The following is a 16,723-nucleotide window of genomic DNA, read 5'->3' on the forward strand; positions in this document are numbered from 1 at the left end:
GTTCTGTTGATTGTGTGGTATCGGAGAAGGACCCCGTGACAACTGGTGGCAGCGGTGGGATCAACAGAGTGTAACCCATTGGAGAACCACCCACAGAGTGAGTACAGAAATTGGACTGTATCCAGTTTACAGGAGAGAGCCAGAGACCTGGGCCTGACCTACCAGGGACTGACTAAAGAATCCGTAATTGACCTACTGGTGGGCGCTAGCCCAGCCACCTCCTCCCCCCAGATGTCTGAAGGACGAGCACTGGAGACAGGGATCCCCATCCAAAAAAGCCAGTGGTTGGTGTGGTACGAAGAAGAGATGGCGGTTCTGGGCCCAGGCGTCTCTCAGGAGTACAAGGAGGAGGCTGCCCGCTGAGCACAGTGGAGACAAGAAACAATGGAGCTTGAAAGAGGGAGTAACTCAATGTGGAGTGTAACCCCAACGATCCAGGAGCCTGTGCGGATCACCCGGACAGAGTTTAAGCCATTTGATGAGGCTTCCAGAGATGTGGGGGGGGTTCTTCAAGGACTTTGAGCAGCAGTGTGCTGTGATGGAGGTGCCCCACTCTAGCTGGATGCGTTTGTTAGTGGGACTCCTGAACGGAAGCATGGCGGAGGCTTACCGAACCATTGACGCACAGCGGAATCGGGATTATAGCATTGTAAAGCAGACCATCCGGGATTACCATGCTATCACCCCAGACTCATATAGGGCCAAGTTCCGAGACCTCCCATGCACCACAGGGGGATCGTTTAGGATGTATGCACATAAGATGTCCCAGGCATGTCGGAGATGTCTGGAAGCAGAAAACGCCTTTACTGTGGAAGATGTTATACAGGTGTTCCTTATAGAACAATTTCTTGCCAAGCATCCCGCAGAGGTACGGGAATGGGTCCGGGAGCGCACGCCGTGTACCGTGGATAGAGCTGCATCCCTGGCCGATGAAGCCCTTACTATCCGGCTGCAATGGAGGAGGCTTCTGGACAATGAACCACGGGCCTGCTCCCGCGCCCCGTCCCCCTCCGATTATATCTGCCCTTCCACCTAGTCGGATGACAATCATGCCTCACAATCCTGGGCCCCAACAGTTCCGCCATCGACCTGGGGGTATCACAGAGAGGAGGTGTTATGGGTGTGGGCAACCTGGACGTTTGCAGTCTGGCTGTCCCTCAAGGATTCGGAGGGAGCCCCATGCAGCTCCACCTCATCCAGTGCATCTTGTACACTCCACTCCGCCTGAGGAAGAGCTACCACCACCCCCACAAGAGTGGACCACGGCACCATAGACACTCCTCCTGGAGTGTACGGACTCCGGCCTCTGTCCTTTAGCTACTCAGAGCAACGGCAACGCCAACTGCAGGATGTCTTAATTGATGGATTCAAAGTGTCAGGATTTAGAGACACAGGGGCATTCCTGACTATTGCTGACCCCCGCGTGGTTCGACTGAGGCAATTTACCAGGGTCTAGGAATTCCCATTGTCCTGGCGGGGGGTGCCTGCAAATATATACAGCGAGCTTCTGTGCGTTTGGATTATGGTTGTGGAGAAAAACTGTGTTGGATTGGAGTTATGGGAGGACTTCCTGCAGATATCCTCCTTGGGAACGACATTGGGGAGTTACAGTGCTAATTTGTGGGAGCAGTCAAACTACTACAGGCCCTTCAAGCACTACGTCATCCGGACCTCACCGAGGAGCAACCACCACGAACCGCATCAGAGTTGGTAAGCAATACGTTCGCTGCTACTACATTGGGAGAGTCTTGGGACAGAGAGGAGTTTAGGAGAGAAACAGAGGGTGAAACTACCTTAGCAGCCCTTAGGTGAAAGGCAGAAACTGGGCACATGGGTGATAATGGGGATGGCTTCACTCGAATGTCAGGACTTTGCCTGTGCTTACTTAGATGACATTGCCATTTTTAGCACAACCTGGGAGGAACATCTTAAACACTTGGGCATAGTGCTAGACTGTATCCTTACTGCAGAACTGACCATTCACCCTGATAAGTGCCAAATAGGGATGGCTGAGGTGCAGTACCTCGGGCATAGAGTAGGGGGTGGGACCCTAAGGCCTGAGCCTGCCAAGGTGGAAGCCATTAGCAACTGGTGTAGACCCCAGACTAAAAAGCAGGTACTTGCATTTTTAGGAACTGCTGGTTACTATCGCAAATTTGTCTCTAACTTCAGCACCTTGGCCAAGCCCCTAACCAACCTGACCTGCAAGAACATGCCTAGGAATGTGACGTGGACGACAGCATGCGAGGATGCCTTATCAGCGTTAAAGACCGCCCTCATCACTCCTCCTGTCTTGACTGCCCCTGATTATAAGCGCAGGTTCCTCGTGCAGACAGATGCATCCACCTTTGGGATTGGGGCAGTACTTAGCCAAGTGAACGTCGCCGGAGAAGAACATCCTGTTGCTTTTGCCAGTCGGAAACTACTGGATCGGGAAGTTGCCTATGCCACTATTGGAAAGGAGTGCCTTGCCATCGTATGGGCGCTAAAAAAATTGCAGCCATACTTGTATGGCAGAGACTTAACAATTGTTTCAGACCACAACCCACTCATATGGCTGAACCGCGTATCAGGGGACAATGGAAGATTGCTGCGGTGGAGCTTGTCCTTACAACCCTACAGCTTCTCCATCCAATACAAGCGGGGAAGCCAACACCTGAACGCCGATGGTCTATCTCGACAAGAAGAACCATAGGCTCCCCAGGCCGACCTACCCCTGCCACTGTACAAGGAGCTGTAAATGAGTGAGCAATGTGGACTAAAGTGAGCAGGCCAGAGGTCTGTGTAGACCTCATAGCATGCTCACTTATTATGAGGGGGAAGAGGTTGTGATGGTGTGATATGCTATGTGGATATCATTTTGTGTATATTTCTATTTCACTGATTTTCAAAGTGTTTTTCTTGTTGTCTTGTATGTCTATAGCCTGACTGTATCTGTCTCTTGATGACCCCCTGTAGTTCCTTAATCCCCAAGGCTCCTTTGTCTCCTCTGGGAGGCCTGCAAACCGCCCCAACCTGTCTGACTTCCCCTGGACATAAGGAGGGGGCGGGGGAGGACAGGGGCTGGACAAGTCAGTTCCTGTGTGGTGATGATCGTGTGAAGACGTCACGTCAGAGAGAAGGAAGCGTATGGACCCATTTTATCCTCTGGCTGCTAGAGTTTTGGACTCTCATCTCCCTGGACATTTTATCCTGTTACTGGACTGCATTCTTGTTCTGGACTACTGCATCCTCAGTGTGGTGGATTGTTTATGGACCTTCTAATTTTGCCCATAATAAAGGTCTTGGGATCGTTCACACTTCCCTCGTTCTGTTGATTGTGTGGTATCGGAGAAGGACCCCGTGACATAAAGTTTTTTTTTTAACCAACACCTCTCATGTTTAGGCTTCTTTACACGGGTTTATTACATTGGTTTTTACTATATGAATAGCTAAAGCCTGCTGTGATATTGGTGATATTGGGCCTTTTGCTTGGGATTTTCCTCTGACCACTGTTAGTGACTTTCTAGAAATACCTTGTAGATATGATTGTTCTAATTAGTTACATCTATTAATCTTGGTATAGTAGATAGTTGAGGTTTGTCCAGTCTCTGTGAAACTGCAGAATTGGATGTGGTCATACGTAGATGCTTTTGATAGCTAAATTGCGCTGTCATTATAGGTGACCATTGCATCCAGTATATGTTCAGTTACCTCTATAGCCAGAGCACCTATTAGTTTATGTCTGATTTTGTTTAGGCTTTACGTACTGTATACCTCTGACATAGCGACTGAGGCTTAAGCTTTTTTCTTTTTTTTAAGGCAGCACTTGTTTTATTTAATCTTTTAAAAGTTATGTTTTATTACAGTACCTCAACTTTTTGCTGAATATACACTCACTGGCCACTTTATTAGGTACACCATGCTAGTAACGGGTTGGACCCCCTTTTGCCTTCAGAACTGCCTCAATTCTTCGTGGCAGAGATTCAACAAGGTGCTGGAAGCATTCCTCAGAGATTTTGGACCATATTGACATGATGGCATCACACAGTTGGCGCAGATTTGTCGGCTGCACATCCCTGATGCGAATCTCCCGTTCCACCACATCCCAAAGATGCTCTATTGGATTGAGATCTGGTGACTGAGGAGGCCATTTGAGTACAGTGAACTCATTGTCATGTTCAAGAAACCAATCTGAGATGATTCGAGCTTTATGACATGGCGCATTATCCTGCTGAAAGTAGCCATCAGATGTTGGGTACATTGTGGTCATAAAGGGATGGACATGGTCAGCAACAATACTCAGGTAGGCTGTGGCGTTGCAACGATGCTCAATTGGTACCAAGGGGCCCAAAGAGTGCCAAGAAAAAATTCCCCACACCATGACACCACCACCACCAGCCTGAACCGTTGATACAAGGCAGGATGGATCCATGCTTTCATGTTGTTTACGCCAAATTCTGACCCTACCATCCGAATGTCGCAGCAGAAATCGAGACTCATCAGACCAGGCAACGTTTTTCCAATCTTCTACTGTCCAATTTCGATGAGCTTGTGCAAATTGTAGCCTCAGTTTCCTGTTCTTAGCTGAGAGGAGTGGTACCCAGTGTGGTCTTCTGCTGCTGTAGCCCATCTGCCTCAAAGTTCGACGCACTGTGCGTTCAGAGATGCTCTTCTGCCTACCTTGGTTGTAACGGGTGGCAATTTGAGTCACTGTTGCCTTTCTATCAGCTCGAACCAGTCTGCCCATTCTCCTCTGACCTCTGGCATCAACAAGGCATTTCCGGCCACAGAACTGCCGCTCACTGGATTTTTTTTCTTTTTCGGACCATTCTCTGTAAACCCTAGAGATGGTTGTGCGTGAAAATCCCAGTAGATCAGCAGTTTCTGAAATACTCAGACCAGCCCTTCTGGCACCAACAATCATGCCACGTTCAAAGGCACTCAAATCACCTTTCTTCCCCATACTGATGCTCGGTTTGAACTGCAGGAGATTGTCTTGACCATGTCTACATGCCTAAATGCACTGAGTTGCCGCCATGTGATTGGCTGATTAGAAATTAAGTCTTAACACACAGTTGGACAGGTGTACCTAATAAAGTGGCCAGTGAGTGTATACTAAAAAAAACTGCCAGCAATCGAAAATATGCCGAGGAAACAAATAAAAAGACAATTCAGGGGAAAAAAAGCACCATTTTTTCCTGAAGCATTTTCCTCTTGAAAAAACTTGTTTGGTTCACCTGCCTGAAAAAGATGCATGCACAGGGCCTTTACGGCTTTGTTCCCACAAAAAGGATTTGGTGAGTTTTTGAAGTTGCAGATTTTCTGCAGCATTTCGGCACCTATTAGCTAAATTCGGTTACTTTCGTTTTTTTTTCATTGCGTTTTTTACATGCATTTTGATCACCTTTTTGACGCTGCAGTTTTTGTCTCAAATCTGCTTTGTTTTTTGATACTTCCTGGTATTTGGCTTTGAAAAAACTTTATTGATACAGTCGTATGTAGATAACGTTTTTCCTCCCTGTGGATTTCCCACATCTAATGGAATTCTATAAGTTTTTGACCTCAGTATTTGTAAGCCAAAACCAGGAGTGGGTGAAAAATAAAGAAGTGGTGACGTTTTACCATAAGGATGTAAGCAGGTTGTAGGATGCAGTGACAGACAGAAGGCAAAGCAAGAGTTAATAACTAGAGATGAGCGACTTTGCCTTTTTTCAGGTCGAGTCGGGTTTCATGAAACCCGACTTTCGCAAAAGTCGGGTCGAACGCAATCGGCCGATTATCGTGAAAAGTCGAAGGCCGACTGAAACACGAAACCCAATGCAAGTCAATGGGGAAGAAAAGTCGGCATGGAGTGGAAGACAGGAAACACACCTACAGTGCCCATTTTAATGCCAAAAACATCAATTCTTATTACTTAAGCTTGTCAACCATAATTTACTTTATAATAATAGTTAGGCATTGAAAACTGGGGTTATTTGGCTAAAGTTGTGGGGGGGGTAGGGCTGGCTCCAGATTTTTGTGGGCCCAGGGCCAAAGAGTGTCACTGGGCTCCTTTAACACATGCCACAATTCATGATCCTCTGATACGGCAGAGAAATAGCGGTATAGTACAATGAAAAATACTTCACTTCTTTCATCACATGACTGATATCCATTTTAAATTCTCCAATAGCTCCAAAAACAGACAGTATATTACTCCATACAGTATTATGGCCACCGCATAGTGCGCCATACAGAGTAATGAGGCCCATATATTTCTCCATAGAGAATCACTCGTTGGCGACGGCACTGGCACAGGGCCCTTCATAGTACGGCGGTGTGTCTGACGGCAGGTGGGCCCTCTCAACGGCAGAGACACTTTTGCGTACTATGAGGGGCCCTGTGCCAGTGCCGTCGCCCATGAGTATGCCCCCCCACCTGCTCAAGGAACCTGCACTTTCATCTGCACCGTCCACTTTGTCACCGTGTAAGGTGGTATAGTATGCGGGAAGGGGAACCTGAGTTTCATCAGGGTCAGATTCTGGCTGTGTAGAGTACGAGGGGAATGTAGTGGTCTGGGTCAATGTACCAGCAGAATCATCTAGCAGTGGCTGGGCATCAGTGCACTTGTGGCGCCCCCAGGAGTACGGTCGCCACAGTGGCATTACCTTCCTCCTAGGGAGAGTGATGTCATGCTTGGGAGCAACGAAGGATCTCTCTAGCAGTTAAACCAACACACAACACAGTTCCCACTCCATGCCAGCAGGGAGAGCTCTGAACCTGACTGCTGAGGAGCTGCTCTCTGTGGTCGGGAGGAGGGAAGTTAGGGCAGTCTGTGAAGGGAAGGGGAAGTGTGTGGACGTGAGAAGGGGAGCTGGAGGATGAGCAGAGTTAAGGCTCACTCCTAGCTGGAGCGCATGGTCCGGATTCCGGTCTCCAAGTTTGTAGGGACACTATTGGTCCTGCAGCAGAAACCAGAGAAAGTAGCAGCTGTAAATGCTCTGTTCCCAACTAAGGCTCGGAGGCCCCAGCAGCGACACGTGTGAGCCAGAAGGAAAAGGCTACGTCTGCCTGCCATACGAGAAAGTTCCAAAAGAGAGTCAACAGGGGGAACTTCAGTTAGCTCAGTACTGCGAGTACCTCAGATAAGCACTAGAACGGAGGCCACACTACCTATCTGCAGAGAGAGAATTCCAAATTGGCTTCCATGCTGACCAACTCCTTCTCCATCTGTACTCTGGGTCCTGGACAGCACTTACCAAGTACAGGTAAAGGAACTGCACGACTGTGTCTGTCATCTTTCTCCTGCGCCTGGCGCATGGCTCTGCTACATCCTGCACTGCACACCATCTACCAACTCTTTCATCTGCCCTGCGACTACGGCCCTACCTGTGCAGGGCTTCTACATCTTAGCTGCACCACGATATCTGTCCCAGAGAAGTGACACTGCAGCGCTGGTCAATCTGATCAGAAATCACAGGTGGCATCACATATCATTCACCTATAAACGTTATTCACCCCTTTGCATGGACGCCCAGGGCCACCACCACCGTGACACATCCCTCTGAGACACCGGCCCGGTACCGATTAACCCCACTGCCCTGGCTGGCGACCCACACTCCATGTCAGATTCATCTTGGACTGGGGAATTCACGATTTGACTTGATAACCCAGGCATGGTATGTGAAAAGAGCTCCATGGAGTAATCTGTAGTGTGGCCTGCCGCATCCTTCACTTTTGGTAGGGGTGAAGGACACAAGGAAAAGTGTTGTTCCTGACCAGGAGCCTCCACTGATGACTCAGTGCTTTTATTTTTTGAAACTTCAGAAGAGGAGGCGATAGAACTAGAGGCTGTGTCAGCAATGTAAGCCAAAACTTGTTCCTGAAGCTCCGGCTTTAAAAGCGGTTTCCCTACTCCCAGAAAAGGGAGCCTTTGAGGCCTTGTGGAGCCAGACGATGATGCAGGCTCAACACCTCCTGCCTTAGGTGCTATTGTGCTTTTGCCACTACCAGCAGATGCACCAGCACCACCACCACCACCATCAGTACCAGCTGGCAACCCCTGCCCACTTCCACGGCCTCTTCCACCATACTTTCTCATTTTTGGGAAAATGTACCCAAAATACCACCAGCTATATGGTACTGTAAAACAAGGTACAAGGTGTATATAGTGTTGGGGAGAATTTGAATCTCCCTAGAGATTTTAGGAGGCTGAACTATTATCTCAGGCCCACTATAGATTCCACCTCAATGTAACAGGCTGAAATTGGCTGGTGTATGACAAGGTACAAGGTGTATATAGTATTGGGGAGAATTTGAATCTCCCTAGAGATTTTAGGAGGCTGAACAATTATCTCAGGCCCACTATAGATTACACCTCAATTTAACAGGCAGAAATAGGCTGGTGTATGAGAAGGTACAAGGTGTATATAGTATTGGGGAGAATTTGAATCTTCCTAGAGATTTTAGGAGGCTGAACTAGTATCTCAGGCCCACTATAGATTACACCTCAATTTAACAGGCTGAAATAGGCTGGTGTATGACAAGGTACAAGGTGTATATAGTATTGGGGAGAATTTGAATCTCCCTAGAGATTTTAGGAGGCTGAACTATTATCTCATGCCCACTATAGATTACACCTCAATTTAACAGGCTGAAATTGGCTGGTGTATGACAAGGTACAAGGTGTATATAGTATTGGGGAGAATTTGAATCTTCCTAGAGATTTTAGGAGGCTGAACTAGTATCTCAGGCCCACTATAAATTACACCTCAATTTAACAGGCTGAAATAGGCTGGTGTATGACAAGGTACAAGGTGTATATAGTATTGGGGAGAATTTGAATCTCCCTAGAGATTTTAGGAGGCTTAACAATTATCTCAGGCCCACTATAGATTACACCTCAATTTAACAGGCAGAAATAGGCTGGTGTATGAGAAGGTACAAGGTGTATATAGTATTGGGGAGAATTTGAATCTCCCTAGAGATTTTAGGAGGCTGAACTATTATCTCAGGCCCACTATAGATTACACCTCAATTTAACAGGCTGAAATTGGCTGGTGTATGACAAGTTACAAGGTGTATATAGTATTGGGGAGAATTTGAATCTCCCTAGAGATTTTAGGAGGCTGAACTATCTCAGGCCCACTATAGATTACACCTCAATTTAACAGGCTGAAATTGGTTGGTATATGACAAGGTACAAGGTGTATATAGTATTGGGGAGAATTTGAATCTCCCTAGAGATTTTAGGAGGCTGAACAATTATCTCATGCCCACTATAGATTACACCTCAATTTAACAGGCTGAAATTGGATGGTGTATGACAAGGTACAAGGTGTATATAGTATTGGGGAGAATTTGAATCTCCCTAGAGATTTTAGGAGGCTGACAATGATGCTCTCAGTCCAAGTATGGCAGCAGGCAGCCTAATAAGCAGGACTGCTGCACACAAAAGTGTGGAAAAATAAACGCAGGGAGCCTTATAAGGCAGCCTAATAACCAACAGAGCTGATGCACAAAAATATAGCCTTTCCTGTCACTGCACACAAACTGTTGTGTTGTACAGTGAAAATCGCTACCAGCAGAAGCAGTTTTTTCTTATTCCCTGCCTAAGGCTCTCCCTTATTCAGAATCAGCAGCAGCAACCTCTCCCCATGCTAAGATCAGCAGAAATAAGATGGCGGTCGGCGTGCACGCCCTTTTATAGCCCCTGTGACGCCACACAAAGCAAGCCAATCACTTGCATGCCCTTCTCAAAGATGGTGGTGACCGCTGCCCATGTCATCGCGTTGCCCACAGTGTGCGTCCTCCATCATTGGCTGAAAAAGGGCGCTGGAAGCAACATTTGAAATGCGACTTTGGCGCTCTGGTCGCTGACCTCATGAATGACCTCACGCTATGGTCGGGTTTCGTTTCATGAAACCCGACTTTAGCGAAAGTCGGCGACTTATGAATTTGACCGACCCGTTTCGCTCAACTCTATTAATAACTTTACTTTAACAGGGGAATACTCACTCCAGGCAGGGAGGTAAACAGTTAAATGAGGGAATAAGTGAGGGTTCAATTTGCAAAGGATATGCAGAGTTCAGGAACAATGAATCAGGTAACAGCAGTTCTTGTGAAACTCTCAGAAGTTCCTCAGACTGTGACTCCTGCTGGGAAGTCAATAGCGCCAACAACGGCTGATGCGGTGCTTATTCAGGAAGGTCCTGTAGGAAATGGTCAGTCTCCGGTAGCTTTCACTGAGCCCCTAGTCCACAAGCTGATATGGCCGACTCAATTAAGGCCGCAGTGCTGTCCGGGTCCAACGTAGACCAGCAACTATTGACTGGCAAATCAGGGTGCAAGTGTCTGTCCTGTACCCGGTTTCTCTTATGTGGCACATGTGCTGTACTCACAGAACATATGGCACCTTGCTCTCTGGTAGTCAACGGGCACCCTGCACTTCTCTCTCTCAAGTCCCCACGGTTGGCGGCGGGGGTTAACGGACACAGGCCTGCGCAGCACTGGTGCTCTGGGGACGGAGCACTCCTCTCAGCCTGCCAGCACCAAAACTGTCTCTAGGCCATCGCGTCTGCCTGCTGCAGTCCGTCGCAGCTCCGGCAGTTCGGGTGCGTAGCCTGCCTGCCTGCCCTGCTGCTCGCACGCTGACGACGGGGGCCTCTCTGCAGCTTCGGTCCAGGTTCTCTGACTAAACACTCCTCTTCCTGGGTCACGGGGCCTATCCGGTCCACTATTACTTCCCCCAGCAAACAGGGAAGGAAGCCTAAACAGTTCCAGTCCCTGCAAGCAGGTACCCGCAGCCCGATCTTCTCCCTTACAAGGCCATGTTCACACACTCAGTATTTGGTCAGTATTTTACCTCAGTATTTGTAAGAAAAAAATCAGGAGTGGGTGATAAATGCAGAAGTGGTGACGTGTTTCTATTGTACTTTTCCTCTGATTATTCCACTCCATGTTCTGGCTTACAAACAGGCTTTGTTGGGGGGCGTGGCCTGAGCTGGCGGCGATGGTGTAACACGCACGGCTCAGGATCTCTGAGGAGGCATCTCCTAAAGCGACAAATAAAGCAAAAGAAAATCTCTCTCTTCGATAACCCACGGAAGGATTGTTTTCTCGTTAGTCAGAGGTACATTCTGATACCCCTTGTCTGAGCTTTGGACATTAAAAAAGACATTTTTGAAATCTGAGGCCTTTTCCCGCTATTTTACTGCAAAGTGACACCATTTTGAACCGTGAGTGAAAAAATCCTTTCCCTGCTCCCTCCATTACCCACCGGCTGTCGTTGTCCTCAGAAAAAGTATCTCCACGCTTGTCTACCACATTTTAAAGATTTTTATTGTCTTTTGGAGATTTTTTTTGCAAAAATCCTGTCATATACCAGCTGATTGGCGGAAGGATACAAAATAGTCCCCACCCTGTGCCTAATCTGACAGGATTTCTCTTGTTGCATAATTAAAAGACATTTACTTTTTTTTTTAATCTCCTCTTGTCTGTTTTAGACGCTTTGGAAGTCCCAGGGTGTCCTAATTTAGCTATATTCCCCTGCTTTGTGCGAGGCTGCGGGAGCTATAACGGCTGCGGAGGGATCTCTTTCATCTCAACATCCTATCTCAAGTATGCCATTTTCCTGTCATAACAGATCTGTGAGGCGGAAGGGCACAAAATAGTCCGTGATTTGTGCCTATTTCTGTTACCTCTGCTCCCCACCGCTCCTGTGCGGCTCCACTGGGGTGATCTGCCTTTCTTCAGCGGTGCCGTGTATCAGCTGCCGGCTCCCCTGTTGCATATTTTATGAGCGGGGACTGACGTCACTGAGCCCTGTGTGAAGACTAGCCGCCAGTCACGGCTGCATTTAAAGTCACAGGGAGTGCGTCTATATCGGCGCGCAGTTAATAAAGGATTTTACTGTATGAATCATACAATATTAACCCCTTCATGACAAGCCTATTTTGACCTTAATGACCATGCCATTTTTTGCAATTCTGACCAATGTCCCTTTATAAGGTAACAAGTCAGGAACGCTTCAACGCATCCTAGCGATTCTGTGAATGTTTTTTCGTGACATATTGGGCTTCATGTTAGTGGTAAATTTAGGTCGATAATTTTTGCGTTTATTTGTGAAAAAATCAGAAATTTGGCGAAAATTTTGCAATTTTCAAATTTTGAATTTTTATTCTGTTAAACCAGAGAGTTATGTGACACAAAATAGTTACTAAATAACATTTCCCATATGTCTACTTTACATCAGCACAATTTTGGAAACAAAATATTTTTTGTTAGAAAGTTATAAGGGTTAAAAGTTGACCAGCGATTTCTCATTTTTACAATAAAATTTACAAAACCATTTTTTTTATGGACCACCTCACATTTGAAGTCACTTTGAGGGGTCTATATGGCAGAAAATACCCAAAAGTGACACCATTCTAAAAACTGCACCCCTCAAGCTACTCAAAACTACATTCAAGAAGATTATTAACCCTTCAGGTGTTTCACAGGAACTAAAGCAATGTGGAAAGAAAAAATGGACATTTTAATTTTTCCAACAAAAATTTTCTTTTAGCATCAATTTTTTCATTTTCACATGGGTAACAGGATAAAATGGATCCTAAAATTTGTTGGGCAGTTTCTCCTGAGTACACCGATACCTCATATGTGGTCATAAACCACTGTTTGGGCGCACGGCAGGGCTCAGAAGGGAAGGAGCACCATTTGACTTTTTGAATGGAAAATATGCTGGAATATTTAGCGGTTGCCATGTCACGTTTGGAGAGCCCCTGTGTGCATAAACATTGGAGCTCCTCCACAAGTGACCCCATTTTGGAAACTAGACCCCCCAAGGAACTTATATAGATGCATAATGATCACTTTGAACCCCCAGGTACTTCACAAATTGATCTGTAAAAAAAAAAAGTACTTTTTTTCACAAAAATTTTATTTTAGCCTCAGTTTTTTCATATTCACATGGGCAACAGGATAAAATGGATGCTAAAGTTTGTTGGGCAATTTCTCCTGACTATACCGATACCTCAATATGTGGTCATAAACCACTGTTTGAGCACACGGCAGGGTCCGGAAGGGAAGGAGCACCATTTGACTTTTTGAATGGAAAATTAGCTCCAATCGTTATCGGACACCATGTCGCGTTTGGAGAGCCCCTGTGTACCTAAACATTGGAGCTCCCCCACAAGTGACCCCATTTTGGAAACTAGATCCCCTAAGTAACTTATCTAGATGTGTAGTGCACTTTGAACCCCCAAGTGCTTCACAAAAGTTTATAAAACAGAGCAGTGAAAATAAAAAATAATTTTTTTTCCTCAAAAATGATTTTTAGCACACTATTTTTAATTTTCACAAGGCTAACAGGAGAAATTGGACCACAAAAGTTGTTGTCCAGTTTGTCCTGAGTACGCTGGTACACCATATGTGGGGGGAACCACTGTTTGGGCACACGGCAGGGCTCAGAAGGGAAGAAAGGGAGCGCCATTTGACTTTTTGAAATGCAAATTACTTCTAATCGTTAGCGGACACCATGTCGTGTTTGGAGAGCCCCTGTGTGCCTAAACATTGGAGCTCCCCCACAAATGACCCCATTTTGGAAACTAGACCCCCTAAGGAACTTATCTAGATGCATAGTGAGCACTTTGATCCCCCAAGTGCTTCACAAAAGTTTATAACGCAGAGCCGTGAAAATAAAAAATATTTTTTTTCCTCAAAAAATTATTTTTTAGTGCGCAATTTTTTATTTTCACAAGGGTACCAGGATAAATTAGACCCCAAAAGTTGTTGTCCAGTTTGTCCTGAGTACGCTGGTGCCCCATATGTGGGGGGAAACCACTGTTTGGGCACACGTTGGGGCTCGGAAGGGAACTAGTGACATTTTGAGATGCTGACTTTGATGGAATAGTCTGCGGGCATCATGTTACATTTGCAGAGCCCCTGATGTACCTAAACTGTGGAACCCCCCCACAAGTGACCCCATTTTGGAGACTAGACCCCCCAAGGAACTTATCTAGATGTGTGGTGAGCACCTTGAACCCCCAAGCACTTGACAGAAGTTTATAACGCAGAGCCGTGAAAATAAAAAAAAAATTTCCTCAAAAAAATGATTTTTAGCCAGCAATTTTTTTTTCACAAGGGTAGCAGGATAAATTGGACCCCAAAAGTTGTCCAGTTTGTCCTGAGTATGCTGGTACCCCATATGTGGGTGGGAACCACTGTTTGGGTACACTTCGGGGCTCGGAAGGGAAGTAGTGACATTATGAAATGCTGACTTTGATGGAATGGTCTGCGGGCATCATGTAACATTTACAGAGCCCCTGATGTACCTAAGCTGTGGAACCCCCCACAAGTGACCCCATTTTGGAAACTAGACCCCCCAAGGAACTTATCTAGATGTGTGGTGAGCACCTTGAACCCCCAAGCGCGTCACAAAAGTTTATAACGCAGAGCCGTGAAAATAAAAAATAATTTTTTTTCCTCAAAAAAATGATTTTCACCCAGCAATTTTTTATTTTCACAGGGGTAGCAGGATAAATTGGACCACAAAAGTTGTTGTACAGTTTGTCCTGAGTACGCTGGTGCCCCATATATGGGGGGGAACCATTGTTTGGGCACACGTAAGGGCTCGGAATGGAAGTAGTGACGTTTTGAAATGCAGACTTTGATGGAATGGTCTGCGGTCGTCGTTACGTTTGCAGAGCCCCTGATGTGCCTAAACAATAGAAACCCCCCACAAGTGACCCCATTTTGGAAACTAGACCTCCCAAGGAACTTATCTAGATGCCTGATGAGCACTTTGAACCCCCAAGTGCTTCACAAAAATATTTTTTTACCCCCAATTTTTTATTTTCCCAAGGGTACCAGGAGAAATTAGACCCCCAAAGTTGTTGTGCAATTTTTCCTGAGTACGCTGATACCCCATATGTTGGGGTAAACCACTGTTTGGGCACACGTCGGGGCTTGGAAGGGAGGGAGAACCGTTTAACTTTTTGAACGCAAAATTGGCTGGAGTCAATGGTTGCACCATGTCGCGTTTGGAGACCCCCTGATGTGCCTAAACTGTGGAAACCCCACAATTCTAACTTCAACCCTAACCACAACACACCCCTAACCACAACCCTAACCCCAACACATCCCTAATCCCAACCCTAACCCCAACACACCCCTAACCCTAATCCCAACACTAACCATAACCCTAACCACAAGCCTAACACTAATTCCAACCCTAACCCTAATTCCAACCCTAACCCTAATTCTAACCCTAATTCCAACCCTAACCCTAGTTCCAACCCTAACCCTCTTTCCAACCCTAACCCTCTTTCCAACCCTAACCCTCTTTCCAACCCTAACCCTAATGGAAAAATAAAAATAATTTCATTATTTTATTAGTTGATCCTGCCTATGGGGGTGATAAACGGGGGGTTTATTTACTTTTCATTCTATTTTGATCACTGTGAGAGTTTATCACAGTGATCAAAATGAATGAATGGAAATTGCAGCCGGCGGGCGCACTGCGCATGCGCCCGCCATTTTCCAATATAGCAGCGCCCATGGTCCGGGACCGCGGGACACCGGGAGCCATAATGGCACTCGGTGAGTACCGGGGAGTGGGAGGGGGGGCGATCGGAAGCCGGGGGAGCAAAGGAAAGGCGGGGGGAGATGATGACAGCAGCGGCACATCACCGCTGTCATTCAGTGGCGGGGGGCAGATCGCCCCCGTTAACGGGTGGGGGGGTCGGATCGCTGTCACCAGCCATGTCCGATGCTACAGCAGCGTCGGACATGGCTGGATTGTAATATTTCATCAATTTTCATTGATGAAATATTGCTATCGCTCTGATTGGCTGTTTCACTTTTAACAGCCAATCAGAGCGATCGTAGTCACGTGGGGGCGAAGCCACGCCCCCTATGGTGAAGAACAAAGCCCCCTGTATCTGCGGGTCGGGTGACCTTTCAGTGACCTAGGTCACCCGACCCGCAGGGAGGCTTTAAAGTCATGACGCCACATAGGCGTCACTGGTCAGATTGGCACCAGTTTTCATTACGCCTATGTGGCGTCATTGGTCATGAAGGGGTGCCATTTCATTCTGTGGTGTATCTCATTCCTGATGGTCCCTTTTATAAAAAAGCATAGGAAGACACAAGAATTTTCTATATTTTTAACGTTTATTCAGTAGAAACATCACCAATAATATCAATTCTCTCTAATATAATCCCTGCAAGGCAGAATTCAAAAAAGGGCACAAGATGAGTCACAAGGCTACTCCAGTGTCCAAATCAACGAAAGTGTCTAATACGAGTCCTCAAAAAGCACAAAAATTTCAGGATTCTTACAATCCTCACTTTAAAGATGAAGTGGATATCGTTAACCCATTTAAGGCCAGATCTCCTCATAAAGAGGTCATGGATACATCTCTCTCATCAAAAAGGAAAAATCCTGTTAAAAACTTCAGAAAAATTCACAAGCCGACGCTTCAAGTCCTGAGTCTGGAGATAATTCACCAAACTTTTCGCCGGAAAGGTCAAAATTTAAGATGGATAACACCAATCCTTCTCGTTCCCAAAATCTGGATGTTATATCCATACACTCATACATGGATACTCTCGCCCAGAAAATCACGTCCAGTATGTCTCAATCATTTGAAAACCAAAATAAAATTTTACAGTCCACCTTGAATAAATTTAGCAGCAGGTTAGACAACCACGAAAAACGGCTAACTGTAGTGGAAGAACACACTGATGATTTATCAAAAGACAC

This window comes from Dendrobates tinctorius, unplaced genomic scaffold (assembly GCF_039654945.1).
Source record: "Dendrobates tinctorius isolate UK_male_01 unplaced genomic scaffold, ASM3965494v1 ptg000156l, whole genome shotgun sequence".
Lineage (NCBI taxonomy): Eukaryota > Metazoa > Chordata > Amphibia > Anura > Dendrobatidae > Dendrobates > Dendrobates tinctorius.